Source organism: Eleutherodactylus coqui, chromosome 1 (genome assembly GCF_035609145.1).
Source record: "Eleutherodactylus coqui strain aEleCoq1 chromosome 1, aEleCoq1.hap1, whole genome shotgun sequence".
Taxonomy (NCBI): domain Eukaryota; kingdom Metazoa; phylum Chordata; class Amphibia; order Anura; family Eleutherodactylidae; genus Eleutherodactylus; species Eleutherodactylus coqui.
The window spans coordinates 49,064,832-49,080,958 of record NC_089837.1 but is presented as its reverse complement, the minus strand read 5'-3'; the positions used below and the strand labels follow the sequence as shown (position 1 = coordinate 49,080,958).

Genomic DNA, 16,127 nt, shown 5'->3' with positions numbered 1-16,127 from the left:
GGATGAAGAAGCTATCTGCAAAGTGTGTCCCCAAATGTTTGACAACAGATCAGAAAAGCATGCGAGTGAAAACTTCCCGGTCTATTTGTCAGCGTTTCCGGACTGATAAGAACTTCCTGGATCGACTGGTCACTATGGATGAGACCTGGATTTATTTGTATGACCCTGAAACCAAGGAGCAGTCAGACTGGAGGCAGAGTGGTTCTCCTCGCCCAAAGAGGTTCAGGGTGCAAAAATCAGCCACTAAGGTGATGGCGTCTGGTTCTGGGATAAGGAGGGCGTGCTGCTAGTGACTACCTTCAAAATGGTTCCACTATCAATGCAAGGTATTACATTGAACTTTTGAACCAATTTAAGGCAGCTTTGAAGTCCAAAAGGCGCGGCAAGCTGTGCAAAGGAATCTTGTTCCTGCAAGACAACGCCTCCGTTCACGCTGCACAAACGACCATGGCAAAACTGGTGGAGCTAGACTTCCAGCTGGTTGACCACCCACCTTATTCACCAGATCTAGCTCCCTCCGACTATCTGTTTCCAAACCTGAAGAAACGCCTCAAGGGTACCAAATTTCACACCATTTCTGAAGCCATGGCTGCTACGGAATACTGGTTTGAGGCACAACCGATATCCTTCTTTTGGCAAGGTTTACAGAACTTGGAATACCGATGTAAGAAGTCTGTTGACATCAGTGGAGAGTATGAATAAATGTAAAGTTTCATCTTCCTATCTCGCTTCTTCCTATCTGAGCTTGGTTCTTTGCTCATGTTATGAGCTTGGTTCTGTGCTCACGTTATGAGCTTGGTTCTAGTACACTATTCATTCACTGAGCTGTTCTGTTGTGGGTATGCTACTGTTTTCTTGTTTTCTGCACAAGCAGAATACATGCCGACTGCTTATTACCATAAAATGTGTCATTTTTCTTACTGGGAAGGCACCAAAACAAATTCTGCAAAGGGTGCCATCTAACCTAAGGTTGGCACTGATGTTACGTAATCTGATCTAGCTGGAGGCAATGAGTTTAATGATTCTGTTAGTGAGGCCAGGGGTGATGGGATGAAATATTTTAGAATGTGTTTATTTTGGGTGTCCTAGAAACTTTTGGCAGACATTTCATCAGATATTAACAGAAGCTGGTCACTGTATTACTGCATTAAATCTTAATTTTTATTAATTGCTGACTCATGCTGACTCTGGATGTGATTCATGTAGCTAGTAAAGAGCTGCATCAGGAGTAACAGAGATTTAGCAAGGTTTCTGTTATGTGCAGATCGCAAAAAAAAATTAACTTTGCTGGATTTTTTGTGATCTTTAGGGATTAAAACAGACAAATGTTTTTTTTTTTTGGGGGGGGGGGGGTCAGTCTAGCGGGCAAGGCGGGTAGACACGTGAGCAGGGTAGCTCCACAAGCCAGGGACTAACCTGCGGCCATCCAGCTCCCTTTGCACTTCAGAAGCGCTCCCGACCTGCATCTGAGTCCTCCTTGAGCTGCCCAGAACATGTAGAGAGGTCCTGCGGCCTGCTTCTCTCACATTAGAAATTGTGGCTTAGTCGGTCGGGGACTAAATCCGGCCCGTGTGGCAGGATCGTGGCACTGCAGCGGGCCTCCCAGCAACAGGAGACACCTCACAGGGAAGCTGCAGAGTCCCTGGGAGCAGGGAAGAAGGCGAGATCCCCTCCGAAACAGGCCAAAGCCCCGATATTGGCGGCCTGAAACTGCCTGAGAAGCACAGGCTGAGACCAGTCAGGAGGTGTGAGGCCCTTATCACAGCCCCTACAGGGCTCACAGCAGAGGGGGGTCACCACAAGAGACCCTGGGAGCAGGGAAGAAGGTGAGATCCCCTCAGAAAGTGTCCGAAGCCCCGATATTGGCGGTCTGAAACTGCCTGAGAAGCACAGGCTGAGACCAGTGAGAAGGTGAGAGGCCCTTATCACAGCCCCTCCAGGGCTCACAGCAGAGAGGGCTCACCACAAGAGACCCCCCCCCCTCCCTTTTGCCCATAAAGCGCAGCAGAAAGCAGGCCAGAGGCCTGGAAACATGCTGCCACCCAAGGCCTGGATAGATGCCTGGAACTCCACCCAACCCACGAACACTGAGCTGCCTGCTGGGGAGACCTCCTCCACTGGCTGGGCCTGAGTCAATGCAGTCCAGAGATGCAGCAGAACCTCACCCTCTCTTGCATAAAGACAATTGCTATGACAAATCTCGTCTGCCTCCTTCACCTTAGCATCCATTGTACAGATGTACAACTAAAACTCCTCCCATCACCACGAGGAACCACATAAGTCTACAGAACATCCCAAAATGGTGAAATCCCGGAGAGAAAGAAGCAAAGACCTCCTTGATACGCCAAAAGCCTTCAAGAGCCAAGCAGATTAAGACAAATAACTAAAGAAAAAACACGCCTTACCTGCTGCGCAAAAGATTAAAGCTCCACACAACAACCTGCAGGAGCAGGATCTAGAGGACTTTGATATGGAGTGCGTATCAACCAGCTTGAAACAGGCCGAAGATCAAGATCGTAATCTAATTTTGTGCTCCTTTTATAAAACAGATCTTCGCTCAGTCGCTTTCTCCAGTAATGAAAGGACTGCTGGACATACAATCTGACATGAGGCAAATAGGCCACAGAGTAGAAGCTCTGGAAAATATACAACACATCCTGCTCCAACATAGCAGCGCCACGCAACCGAATCTCATCGCTCAGCAAGTACATTTGCAGCATGCCATGCTTATGTTGGAGACCATGAGAACAGGAGCTGACGCAAAAACATCAGGTTTCGTGGCCTTCCAGAATCCGTGACGAACGAGGCACTTCATGTAGCAGCGCTCCAAATTTTCCAATCCCTGCTGGGGGATACAAGAGCAGAAACCATCGTCATCGAGCGCATCCACAGAGCCTTGCGCCCTAAACCCTCTGCCTCGGAGCCTCCTAGTGATGTCATATGTGCCCTTTTGAGTTATGTTGATTCCTCTGCCATACTTCAAAAAGTGAGAGAGACTCAGAACATCAGCTTTGAAGGCACGAAAATCACATTATTTCAGGATCTGTCTCCAAGCACATTAAGCAAGCAGCGCATCTTTAGGCTTGGTTCACATGGGGTGGAATTGCAGAAGAATTTCTGTGCAGAAAGTCCACACGGCAATTCCGCTTGCAGCTCCTAATCCCAGGATTAGCCAGCAAAGTGGATGAGATTTTTCAAAAATCTCGTCCACACGCTGCAGCCAAGCCGCATGAAAACTGACATGCGGCGCGGAATTCAATTCCGCAGCATGTCAATTCTTTTCTTTTTTCTGCAACGGCCTCTCCTCTCTATGGGGAGAGAAAGACGCAGCGGAATCCAGATGGTAAAACCGCTACAAAACCCGGCTAAAGGCCACAGGTTTTAAAGCTGTGCTTTTCCAGTGGAATTTTTGCGTTTTTTTGGTGCGGCCATTCCACGAGAATCTGCTGAAATTCCGTCCCACGTGAACCCAGCCTTAAACCTCTGATAGACGCCCTCAAAGCCAAAAAGATCCCCATAATATGGCTTTTTCCCTTTCGTCTGGCAATCTTCAAGGATGGCAACCAAATTACTATTCGATCACCTACCTGAGAGAAGCTGGACATCACACCTATCGATATCCCGTCGTAGTTGCCAATCCACCTCAACTATGAATTCCCAGTGCTTCCACCACCAGAAGAATGGAAGCTTCACTCTAAGTTTAAGTCTCCAAAGAACAAATAGTCAACTATGATTTAGGAACATTCATTGTGAAATATGTTCTTTTATTCTTTCTCTCCCCTTTTTGCCAGGCTGAGCAGATTACCCCCTGAATGATTTGTTATGAACTTGAGCGGAACTTGGTCCTTATGCAAAAGTACTGTAATCGTGAGTTACCTATGTAATCCACCCACATACCACTTAGAGCACAATATATGGTATACATGCCTGGGGGATCTCCCGGCTCCTGCCCGTACTACTGCCCCTTTGCTTGAGAGCGGCTGGTGGTGGGCCCCGGGTGAATCCTCAGCACACATCTTCATTTCCCGCCCTTTGCTTTGTATGATGTATTGTTTAAATGGCGGTGGGTCCCCTTCGTTCCCGCTATGTAGTTGGCCCCTTGCATATAAGCCGTTTCTCATGGCTGGCTGTGGGGGTGGGACCGGTGTGAATTCCCGGCTTGTGACTTCATTCCCCTCCTCACACTTTATAACATTTGCTGCGGTGGGGGACATGCGTGGTTGGGGGCTCTCCATTCAAAAGGTTCCTCGCGGCTGGTGGTGGGGATGGGTCCAGGGGGACCCCCACTGCATACCTTCATTGCTCACCATTTGCTTTCTGTGGTATACTGTTTGGCCCTTGCATATGAGTGGTGGCTCATGGACGGCTGTGGGGGTGGGTCCCGGGGAGGATTTCTGGCCCATATATTCATCCCACACCTCAGGCTTTATAACTGTTGCTGAAATGAACAGCATGTGAGGTTGGGGGTTTTCCCTGGCTCTCACCAGTGCTGCCCACCCTGTGCGTGGGTGGACAGCCCATGGTCGACTGCAGACATTGGGTGAGCACCGGGTTGCACCTTATTCCTCACCTTTGTACCATGCATACTGCAACATGCCCATACTGTAGCTCACAATGCCCTATAGACCTCATGAACATATCGCGGAAGTGGACCTTATAAATACGACCTCACTTTCCCTTAGAGGATTTGGCAAATTTTCTCTGCTACAGTTGTCTGGTTGATGAATGATTTGCATTTCTGACTTCTTGGCTCCCCTCTGGCGTAATAGTAATACATGTCATGTTAGCAAGACAAGACAGGCACCATATTGGGAGACACGGCCCCCCTGGTGCACCCCCACCGGGTCCCTTCTGATGGACGAAGGCAGAAGAGCCTGCGTGGGGTCTGCCAGAGGCAACGAACATGAGCATTAGCCTGTAGCATCCTAAGGACTTAGCCAATATCGATATCACCCTTAGTTCCCTGCGGTTTGTGTGAGTTTGAAGCGCAATGCGCTGTACACACCACCCCCAACCAAGCCCAGCTAGGTACAAACTATCCACTTCTAAATTGGTAAAAAACCTACAAAACACTCCAAAAGAACCAGCACCTACTCGGCTATGTTAACCTTTAAAACCATATGTTGGCAGTTGCCTATTTTGCATACAAGTTGTTCCCCCTCTCTTACTCAATTGGTCATCATCCCTCTAGGCCTATTTGGAGACAAAATATTTTGTGATCTGCATATTCCTGATCACTATGGCCAACATTAAATGCACGTCCATCAATGGAAGAGGGATGAACACTCCCTAAAAATGGTACCAAATATTTAATATCATAGAATCTAAAATCGGATATAATATTTCTTCAAGAAACACAGTTTAGACACAACCACGTCCCCAATTAACCAATGTACAACTATAACAAATGGTTACATAGAACACATACCTCAGCATCAAGAGGCACTACAATTGACATAGGAGAAAATCTACCCTTCCTACCCTGCCTCTCGATCTCGGACCCTAAAGGTCACTACTAGAGATGAGCGAACGTGCTCGGCCACGCCCCTTTTTCGCCCGAATACCGCGATTTTCGAGTACTTCCGTACTCGGGCGAAAAAATTCGGGGGGCGCCGTGGCGGCACGGGGGGTAGCAGTGGGGAGTGGGGGGGAGAGGGAGAGAGAGAGGGCTCCCCCCTGTTCCCCGCTGCTACCCCCCGCACCGCCACGCCTCTCCCCGCCCCCCGGCGACCCCGAATCTTTTCACCCGAGTACTGAAGTACTCGAAAATGGCGGTACTCAGACGAGTAATTACTCGAAACGAGTACGTTCGCTCATCTCTAGTCGCTACTTATTTGTGAAAGGAACCCTCTCTAACACTAAGATTTCCTTAGCAAAATCTCTATGCCCCAAACAAAAAACAAATTCCCTGACTAATCAACACGATTAATAAATTTAGTGACTTCTCCCAAGGTCTAATGGTAATTGGCAGAGATTTCAACACAATCCTCAACGCACTTCTTGACACTACTTCCAAAGCTCCCTTGACTTCAACAAAGGGCCTAACAAAGTTCAGGAGTGTAATTATGGACCTAAACCTTAGAGACTCAGGGAGAACCCTCCATCCAACACAAAAGATTTCACTTTTCACTCCCAGGTTTATGCTACGCTACATAGACTTGACTATTTCCTGATCTCACACAAATAAATTCAGGCCCTTGGATCCGCGATATGTTCATGTAGATGCAGAGATTGGTGCAATCACGGTGTCAGATCATGTGCCAATTTCTCTGACAATCTCCATTTCCAGCCTCCCTGTCAGAGAATGGATGGGGTGCCTAAACAACACACTTCTAGAAGATAATAGACATACTCCCCTTTTGTCTAACAAATTTAAAGAATTTTTTGAGCTTAACGATTCCCCAGAGATTTCCCCTTCCATGCTCTGGGAAATCCATAAGGCATTTATAGGAGGAGAATTAATTGCACTCAGAGCTAGGGTTAAGAAATTGAGGGAGAAGGAATATTCAGCCTTGAAAAACTTTATAAATTATCAATGTAAAATGACACGGTAGCAGACCTTAACGTCCTCAGAAATAAACTAAACCACTTACTAAATACAACGTCTGCAAAAACACTCCTCTTCCAAGCTTAAAATGTATGCATATGGGGACAAAGGTACCAATGCGATGTCTAAATTAATTAAGAAACAAAGAGAAAAAACATTCATCTGCAAATGAACATCAGATATCGTCACTGAATTTAAAAACTATTACGAAACCCTATATAACTTGGCCAAAAAAAGACAGAACAAACCATAACACATCAGACACCTACCCCATCACCTCATTCCTAGATTCCCTACACCTCCCCACACTATCACCAGAGGACTGAGCACAGCTATTAAAACTAGAGATGAGCGGGCGTACTCACCTCTATACCTAATGGAAAGAGCCTGGGTCCAGATGGATACCCTGTGAATTACTACAAAAAGTTCCCAGAAATCCTACTTCCACACTTTGTTTATCTTTGCAATTCACTAATGGAAGGAGGCCAATTGCCCACGCAAGCCCTAGAAGCATACATAATGCTGATCCCGAAATGGAAAGATCACGGACAGTGTAGTAACTACTGGCCCATATCCTTACTAAATACAGATCTCAAGCTTTGGGCAAAACTCATTTCCCACCGCATCTCCACCCTCCTGCCCAAACTGATACACCCTAACCAAGTTATATTCATTTCTGGCAGAGAAGGGAAACATAACACCTCCCGTCTGATACATGCAGCCCACTATGCAAAGACTGAAAAACTACTGCTCATCCTCCTGGGCAGTGACGGTGAAAAGGCTTTTGATAAACTCAACTGGAATTATATGGTAGCGGTACTATGCAAATTTGACTTCCCAACACAAATCATAGCAGCCATCCTCACGCTTTATTCCACTCCTACAGCCAGAATTTTAATAAACGGCACACTCTCGAAGCATTTTACACTCAGCAACGGCACTAGACAGGGGTGCCCCCTCTCCCCAACTCTATGCATCTTGGTAATGGAGATGCTCCTCAAAAAAATTAGACCGTCACTTGACACAAAAGGCTTGAAAATAGGAGACATCACACATACAACTATGGTATTTGCCGATGATCTATTATTAATAGTAACCAACCTAAGAGAGCCTTCCCTGCACTCTTAGATATCTTCAATACCTATGGTAAACTTTCTAATTTTAAAATCAATTATAATAAATCGGAGGCCCTAAATGTAAGTGTCCCTAGGGAAAATCTAATTGCATCCTATATTATGCCAACTATCCTTTATACTATTAAAACTGTCCCTATCCCTATCCCCAAATCATTTTTCCAAAAATTGTGTCAGCTCTTCAGTACTTACGTCTGGAATAGTCGCAAATCGTGCCTATCCAATGCCTATCTAACAAAAGAAATAGCTCAAAATTACCATATGGCAATACACATTGCCAAATGGATCTCCTTGGTAGACCCAAACACAAGCTTCCAATTGTTCCGCATGGAAAGAAATCTCTTAAACACAGAGGACTACTGTCTCCTCTGGTCAAACAAAAAAATACAAACGTATAATAGGATAATAAGCCCAGCCACTCATGCAACGATCAAGGTAATAAGAGAATTGCGTCAAACTGGAACAGGGTCTGATAAACTCTCCCCCTTCACCCACAGCCTCCCTAATACCCTTCATTTTGGAGAAGAAATCTTTACCAGCATCCCATATCTGGAATAAAATGTTTATGACAATCCATGACATCCTAAAAGGCCTCCAAATCGCCAAATTAGAACAAATTGAACCCCTTATCCCTGGCCTTAAACCCAACTTCATGGAAGCCTTGAATTTATATAAATTACTCTCAAGGTTCTATGGGCTATACCATAATAAATTAAGGGACCCATTATGGTTTGAATCCTATTTATCTCTCCAGAATCGCTGCAAAAAATTAATTTCTAAGCTTCACAAGGGAATTCCCTTAGACTCAGCTCCACACAAACCATGGTTCTTGAGAGAATGGGAAAAGGAAATAAACATTACTCTATCCAAAGATAACACAGACAAAATCCTGAGCAACTCTCATGGTTTCTCAAGATGTATCCGCATTCAAGAAAGCTGATTCAAGCTTCAAACAAGATGGTATAAAACACCCAATCAACTTTTTAAAATAAACTTAGCTTCATCTGATTGCTGCTGGAGATGGGACCTCCAGGGTGGCACCATCTCACATATTTGGTGGAACTGCTCAGGAATTGCCCCTTATTGGAAGCAAATATTCTCCCAAATCAATAAAATTTGCTCTACCTCGCTAAATTTGGCACCAGAAGAAGTATTATTGTGGCTCCCATCCAAAAATTTTACCCCCAAGAAAGACAACTTGCCAACAATCTTACTAACTGTAGCCAACTAACTAATCATTCCCTTAATGTGGCGAAACAAGGAACCCCCCTCTCCAACTCAATAGGAAAACAAAACACATCAAAGTTTCCACTTCGTGGAGCTCATGAGTTGGGAGAATGGTACCAGAGCTAAATTCTTGAACACATGGTCACCATGGATTGAATTTAAAAAGCAATAAGACTGCCAAACAACATCATCAGAATCACCCAATCTCCGTCATCCTCTTACATAGGCCCTCCAGATACTTGACGCCTCTCAAACGGTCTTTAGAAACACACCCATTACTAATAAATGATAAATCCCCAGACTAGAAACTTTTCAAAACCAACCTAGATGACGGGCTCACCCTCCACCCCACCCCCCTTCCTCACCCTCTCTTCTGCTTTATAGATTATTGTTTTATAAATAAGGTTAAGATTAGAGATGAGCGAGTATACTCGCTAAGGCACATTACTTGAGTGAGTAGTGCCTTAGCCGAGTATCTCCCCGCTTGTCTCTAAAGATTCGGGGGCCGGCGCCGGTGACAGGTGAGTTGCGGCGGGGAGCAGGGGGGAGAGAGGGAGAGAGAGATCTCCCCTCCGTTCCTCCCCGCTCTCCCCCGCCGCCCCCTGAATCTTTAGAGACCAGCGGGGAGATACTCGGCTAAGGCACTACTCACTCGAGTAATGTGCCTTAGCGAGTATACTCGCTCATCTCTAGTTAAGATCATAAATCCTTGCAATAGTTGCAAAGTAGAATCCGATCAGAGTCAAACTTGAAAAGTGTATTAATGCTGTTGTGAATTGTAAATGATTGTTTCTTATGCGAGACCTGTGTGTCTCAATCCCAATGTTTCATAACCTTTATGTCACGCTTGACCCATCTGCCTAGACATTCATTGTACTTTGCAGTTTGTTTGTTTGCAACATATTTTCTTAATTTAGTCCCATTATGTGGCTGTGATTTCAATGGTTTTGTTTTCACTATCAGGAATTAATTGTTTAGACGAGAAAAGATAGGACTTGCCCTACATTTGCGGTCCATAGTATTAACTACATGCTGGAAAGATAGAGCAGGACCTATCTTTCAACTCTTTTTTTTTCCTGTGCTATAGTGTGAAGTTTGAAAAGCCTGAGAAGAAAAAAAACCCGTTCATGCACTACTATGCTCCATAGCAGAGAGCGTAGTTGCACAAATGGTTGTCTGAAACCGCCTCATACACAAAGCAACGCGTTTTTACACCAACTGCATGGCGGACAGTAATCTCATCAAGAAACAATAGCCGTCATCGAGTCCCGAGTTTAGTTAGCGTTCTTTTTGTCCCTTCCTATGAATCCGGTGAAAAAAACCCTGCAGAATGGAATTCCATCAGTCAGCAGAAATCCTCGTAATGACTTCTAATTCTTAACTAGCCGCAGCTGTTTTTTTTCCGACCGCCAGATGCAGGTAAACTCCCTCCCCCTCCAATTTGTTTCAGCTCCCATAGGAGTCTATGAGAGCATCCAGCATTGTTTGTCAAAAGATAGCTCAAGACATTTCTTTAGACACAGTGTGAAAAATCACCGTCTGAAAACGGTTGGCGTTTTGATGGTGCAATTTTTTTCACATGCCCGAAAAATCACGCTTGTGAATGAATGCATTGGTATCCAATGCTTTTGGCTGATGTTTTATCGCAGTTAGATAGCTACGTATAGCTGCTCTGTGAATAAAGTCTCAGACTGTAGTCACAACAACTTGCAAGTAGCAATGTCACTCGATTTCAGCTCTATTAAAGGGGTTGTCTCGCGGCAGCAAGTGGGGGTATACACTTCTGTATGGCCATATTAATGCACTTTGTAATATACATCGTGCATTAATTATGAGCCATACAGAAGTTATTCACTTACCTGTTCCGTTGCTGGCGTCCTCGTCTCCATGGTGCCGTCTAATCTTCAGCGTCTAATCGCCCGATTAGACGCGCTTGCGCAGTCCGGTCTTCTCCCTTCTGAATGGGGCCGCTCGTGCCAGAGATCGGCTCCTCGTAGCTCCGCCCCGTCACGTGTGCCGATTCCAGCCAATCAGGAGGCTGGAATCGGCAATGGACCGCACAGAAGACCTGCGGTCCACCGAGGGTGAAGATCCCGGCGGCCATCTTCACAAGGTAAGTCAGAAGTCGCCGGAGCGCAGGGATTCGGGTAAGTACTGGACGGTTTGTTTTTTTTATGCCTGCATCGGGTTTGTCTCGCGCCGAACGGGGGGGCTATTGAAAAAAAAAAACCCGTTTCGGCGCGGGACAACCCCTTTAAATTAGAAGATTGCAAGTCTACGCTGCGATATCTGGCCGAATGACCTTTATTGCAGCTAATGTCGTATTGTAGTGGCTAGCCTATGGTCTAACAAAATGGAGAGTTAGATTTGGGATTTATTTACATATATGTACCTGAATTCTGCAGGAAAAAGTCTAAAGTTTTGGTGCGAACCGCATTAGCGCACACATTTTCAACCTTTCTTTACTTTTATGCCTCACTTGCCACTTTTGTCGGTGGGGCTTAGTGGGAGGAGTTTCAGCAGCTCAAAAAATGTACTAGAATTTATGTCAAAAACTGACGTAAATTACAGTGCAGATCTACACCATATTGTAACTAGAATAGATTTGATTTCTTGTTCGCAAAATAAATGAACATACTTCCACCATATAAAGCACAGACCTAGATGCACACCCCGACATAGTGCTTCGCCCAAAAGATGGCATCCTCTGGGGAATACATTTATTTTGAGTGGTAACATGTGACTGTTATTAATGTACTGTGATATGATGCTGGTTATACATTGTAACACGCATATGGGACATAAACCATTATAATAATGCATATTTGACTGATGATGTACGTTTTTTGTGTGAGGGCTGCACTCTTTTGTGAAACCTATACATTTTAAGTAGTAATATTTGAATATGATTGGTAAATAAACATTTTTTTTATATATTCGTTATCTCTACTTGGGCTCCTCTTGGGCTCCTTACTAGAGATGAGCGAACGTACTCGTCCGAGCTTGATATTCGTGCGAATATTACGGTGTTCGGGATGCTCGTTACTCGTAACGAGTACCACGCGATGTTCCGGTTACTTTCAGTTTCCTCTCTGAGACGTTAGCGCGCTTTTCTGGCCAATTGAAGCCCTATACCACCCCCCTGCTGTGAGTGGCTGGGGCGATCAGATGTCACCCGAGTATAAAAGTCGGCCCCTCCCGCGGCTCAGCTCAGATGCCGTGTGAGTTAGTGAGGGAAAGTGCTGTTCTATTGGAGTTGCTGTAGGGAGAGTGTTTGTAGTGAGTGTAGGCTTCAAGAACCCCAACGGTCCTTCTTAGGGCCACATCTACGTGTGTGCAGGCTGTTGTTAGCAGTGGAAATTTTTTTTTTTTTTTTCTCAAAATCAGCAGTGCAGAGCATTGCACCCGGTATTAGGGACAGAAGTGGTGCTTAGGCAGGGAGAGTGTTAGGAGTGAGTGTAGCCTTCAAGAACCTCAACGGTCCTTTCTAGGGCCAAATTTAACCGTGTGCAGTACTGTGCTGGCTGCTGTTAGCAGTGTTGCATATTTTTTTTTTTCAAAAAATCGTCTGTGCAGAGCATTGCACCCTCCATTGATACTACAGGGACAGAATTGTGTAGGCAGGGCCACAACACAGTTATTGTTCATTGAATATACGCAGTGGGGCCCTCCCTTTGCAAATTTGCGAAAAAATTATATTTGGCCTGCCTGTGTCAGTCCTAAGGTCTCCGTGTACGTGTGTGCTGCGTGGAGAACGTACAAAAATCAAACACAACCAGCTACGGTTTACTGCAGGCTTGCGCCATTGTCTTTCCTGACTGGCAAATACCTGCTCTGCCAGAGTTAATAACTCTGCTACACTAAAGTTGGGTGACACTTTTTCAGGGCCACAGCACAGTTATTAAACGTATTGTTCATTGAATATCCGCAGTGGGGCCCTCCCTTTGCAAAAAAGCGAATTAATTATATTTGGCCTGCCTGTGTTAGTCCTAAGGGCTCTGGGTACGTGTGTGCTGCGTGGAGAACGTAAAAAAATCAGACGCAACCAGCTACAGTTGAGTGCAGCCTTGCGCCAATTTCTTTCCTGCCTGGGAAATCAAATCACTGGTAATACAGCATGCTGAGGGGTAGGGGTAGGCCTAGAGGATGTGGACGCGGCCGAGCACGCAGAGGGCCAAGTGAGGGTGTGGGCACAGGCCGAGCCAGTGCGGTGGCCAGGGGTAGAGGCAGGGCCAGACCGAATAATCCACCAACTGTTTCCCAAAGCGCCCCCTCGCGCCATGCCACCCTGCACAGGTCAAGGTGCTCTACGGTGTGGCAGTTTTTCACAGAGACGCCTGACGACCGACGAACAGTGGTGTGCAACCTTTGTCGCGCCAAGATCAGCTGGGGAGGCACCACCAACAGCATGCGCAGGCATATGATGGCCAAGCACCCCACAAGGTGGGACGATGCCCGTTCACCGCCTCCGGTTTGCACCACTGCCTCTCCCCCTGTGCCCCAACCTGCCACTGAGATCCAACCCCCCTCTGAGGACACAGGCACTACCGTCTCCTGGCCTGCACCCACACCATCACCTCCGCTGTCCTCGGCCCCATCCAACAATGGCTCTCAGCGCAGCGTCCAGACGTCGCTAGTGCCACAGTTTGAGCGCAAGCGCAAGTACGACGCCACGCACCCGCACGCTCAAGCGTTAAACGTGCACATTGCAAAATTGATCAGCCTACAGATGCTGCCGTATAGGCTTGTGGAAACGTAGGCTTTCAAAAGCATGATGGCGGCGGCTGCCCCGCACTACTCGGTTCCCAGTCGCCACTACTTTTCCCGATGTGCCATCCCAGCCCTGCACGACCACGTCTCCCGCAACATTGTACGCGCCCTCACCAACGCGGTTACTGCCAAGGTCCACTTAACAACGGACACGTGGACAAGCACAGGCGGGCAGTGCCACTATATCTCCCTGACGGCACATTGGGTGAATTTAGTGGAGGCTGGGACAGAGTCAGAGCCTGAGACCGCTCACGTCCTACCCACCCCCAGAATTGCGGGCCACAGCTCGGTGGTGGTATCTGCGGCGGTGTATGCTTCCTCCACTAAAGCACTTTCCTCCTCCTCCTCCTCCAACGCAACCTCTGTCTCGCAATCAAGATGTGTCAGCAGCACGTCGCCAGCAGTCGGTGTCACACGGCGTGGCAGCACAGTGGTTGGCAAGCGTCAGCAGGCCGTGCTGAAACTACTCAGCTTAGGAGAGAAGAGGCACACGGCCCACGAACTGCTGCAGGGTCTGACAGAGCAGACCGACCGCTGGCTTGCGCCGCTGAGCCTCCAACCAGGCATGGTCGTGTGTGACAACGGCCGTAAGCTGGTGGCGGCTCTGCAGCTCGGCAGCCTCACGCACGTGCCATGCCTGGCCCATGTCTTTAATTTGGTGGTTCAGCGCTTTCTGAAAAGCTACCCCCACTTGTCATACCTGCTCGGAAAGGTGCGCCAGCTCTGCGCACATTTCCGCAAATCCCACACGCACGCTGCCACCCTGCGGACACTGCAACATAGGTTTAATCTGCCAGTGCACCGACTGCTGTGTGACGTGCCCACACAGTGGAACTCTATGCTCCACATGTTGGCCAGACTCTATGAGCAGCGTAGAGCTATAGTGGAATACCAACTCCAACTTGCGCGGCGCAGTGGGAGTCAGCCTCCTCAATTATTTACAGAAGAGTGGCCCTGGTTGGCAGCCATCTGCCAGGTCCTTGGAACATTTGAGGAGTCTACCCAGGTGGTGAGCGGCGATGCTGCAATCATTAGCGTCACCATTCCTCTGCTATGCATCTTGAGAAGTTCCCTGCAAAGCATAAAGGCAGACGCTTTGCGCTCGGAAACAGAGCCGGGGGAAGACAGTATGTCGCTGGATAGTCACAGCACCCGCCTGTCTATATCTTAGCGCGTTGAGGAGGAGGAGGAGGAGCATGAGGAGGAGGAGGAGGGGGAAGAGACAGCTTGGCCCACTGCTGAGGGTACAGATGCTGCTTGCCTGTCATCCTTTCAGCGTGTATGGCCTGAGGAGGAGGAAGAGGAGGAGGAGGAGGATCCTGAAAGTGATCTTCCTAGTGAAGACAGCCATGTGTTGCGTACAGGTACCCTGGCACACATGGCTGACTTCATGTTAGGATGCCTTTCGCGTGACCCTCGCGTTGCACGCATTCTGGCCACTACGGATTACTGGGTGTACACACTGCTCGATCCACGGTATAAGGAGAGTCTTTCCACTCTCATTCCCGAAGAGGAAAGGGGTTCGAGAATGATGCTATACCACAGGGCGCTGGTGGACAAACTGATGGTAAACTTCCCATCCGACAGCGCTAGTGGCAGAAGGCGCAGTTCCGAGGGCCAGGTAGCAGGGGAGGCACAGAGATCAGGCAGCATGTACAGCGCAGGCAGGGGAACATTATCCAAGGCCTTTGCCAGCATTATGGCTCCCCAGCAAGACTGTGTCACCGCTCCCCAGTCAAGGCTGAGTCGGCGGGAGCACTGTAAAAGGATGGTGAGGGAGTACGTAGCCGATCGCACGACCGTCCTCCGTGACGCCTCTGCCCCCTACAACTACTGGGTGTCGAAGCTGGACACGTGGCCTGAACTCGCGCTGTATGCCCTGGAGGTGCTTGCTTGTCCTGCGGCTAGCGTCTTGTCAGAGAGTGTGTTTAGTGTGGCTGGGGGAATCATCACGGATAAGCGTACCCACCTGTCAACCGACAGTGCCGACAGGCTTACACTCATCAAGATGAACAAAGCCTGGATTTCCCCAGACTTCTCTTCTCCACCAACGGACAGCAGCGATACGTAAGCAATACGTAGGCTGCACCCGCGGATGGAAGCTACGTTCTCTCTCACCATCCAAAACGGGGACATTTCTGCTTCATCAATCTGTGTCTAATATTCCTCCTCCTCCTCCTGCTCCTCCTCCTGAAACCTCACGTAATCACGCTGAACGGGCAATTTTTCTTAGGGCCACAAGGCTCACTCATATAATTTTTCTAAACAATTTTTATATGTTTCAATGCTCTTAAAAGCGTTGAAACTTTAACTTGAACCAATTTTTCGTTAAACTGGGCTGCCTCCAGGCCTAGTTACCACTTAAGCCACATTAACCAAAGCGATTAATGGGTTTCACCTGCCCTCTTGGTTGGCCATGGCCAATTTTTTTGATGTACATTAGTACTGTT

The 16,127-nt window shown here is 47.5% G+C and overlaps 1 protein-coding gene across 1 annotated transcript in view; it reads right to left on the bottom strand.

Annotated features, from left to right (window-relative positions):
- The window catches only part of RHAG (Rh associated glycoprotein), a 93,564-nt gene that overhangs the window by 19,445 nt on the left and 57,992 nt on the right, over positions 1 to 16,127 (bottom strand). The gene's annotated exons all lie outside the window — the stretch shown is intronic.